Source organism: Palaemon carinicauda, chromosome 22 (genome assembly GCF_036898095.1).
Source record: "Palaemon carinicauda isolate YSFRI2023 chromosome 22, ASM3689809v2, whole genome shotgun sequence".
Taxonomy (NCBI): domain Eukaryota; kingdom Metazoa; phylum Arthropoda; class Malacostraca; order Decapoda; family Palaemonidae; genus Palaemon; species Palaemon carinicauda.
In genome coordinates, this window is record NC_090746.1 from 112444107 (window position 1) to 112445336 (window position 1230).

Consider the following 1230-nt stretch of genomic DNA (forward strand, 5'->3'; position numbering starts at 1 on the left):
TGTTGCCAGGCATTTATCGTTTTTAAAAAAGGATATATTGACGTAAAGGAGTGATGTTACGGTCGCCTGTATTTTACTGAAATATGGCTGAGAACAGTATATTTTTTTTACGGAGAATTTTCGATCAAAATTACGGATTTTTAGAGTGTAGTTATTTATTAATTAAAGAAAAGTAACCAATATCTTGGTACATTATTAGTCGATAGATTCATCATTTTCAGCATTTTGAACAAATACATTTTTCATAGGTAGATGTATTTCTTGGGGGGGGGGGGGATGTTTTAGCATCTTGCTTTTCCAACTATGGTTATTGCTTGAAAAATAATAATAATAATAATAATAATAATAATAATAATAATAATAATAATAAGATATGATAATTAGGGTGATGAAAAATACGTTGTCACTTAATCAAACTATAAGGTTAGAGATATATAAATATAAGGCTTCGTTTTTATATTCTCCATGTTCATATTTTATGTTCAATTCAACTATAAAAGAAAGTTATAATAATGATAATAATCAATATTATTGTTATTTTTATGAATTTTAGTACAAATTTCTCAATTATTTCTCACTGTGTCTACATGGAAGTACCCTTTGACACTGCAATATTCTCGATTCATAAGATCGCATAATATAATCTTAAAGGAAATGAAAATTACATTTAAGTGAAACTGACTTAAGGCAAGAAAATGCCTTCTTAAAGAAATACTCTATAAAAGCTTTCCTTTTCGATTATATTTTTGAAGCAACGATAACATTTTAGAATATAGATGATATTAATCGATTGAGCGAGTCAGATTATTATTATTATTATTATTATTATTATTATTATTATTATTATTATTATTATTATTATTATTATTATTATTACTAGCCAAGCTACAACCCTAGTTGGAAAAGCAAGATGCTATAAGCCCAAGGACTCCAATAGGGAAAAATAGCCCAGAAAAACATATATGTCATATATAAACTATAAAAAGACTCATGTCAGCCTGGTCAACATAAAAACATTTGCTCCAACTTTGAACTTTTGAAGGTCTACTGATTCAACTACCCGACTAGGAAGATCATTCCACAACTTGGTAACAGCTGGAATAAAACTTCGAGAATACTGTGTAGTATTGAGCCTCATGATGGAGAAGGCATGGCTATATATGTAGCACTCTGCTTTTACATTGAAGTGAAACTGAGCTATATTAAGAAAATTGCTCGTGAAAAATGCTC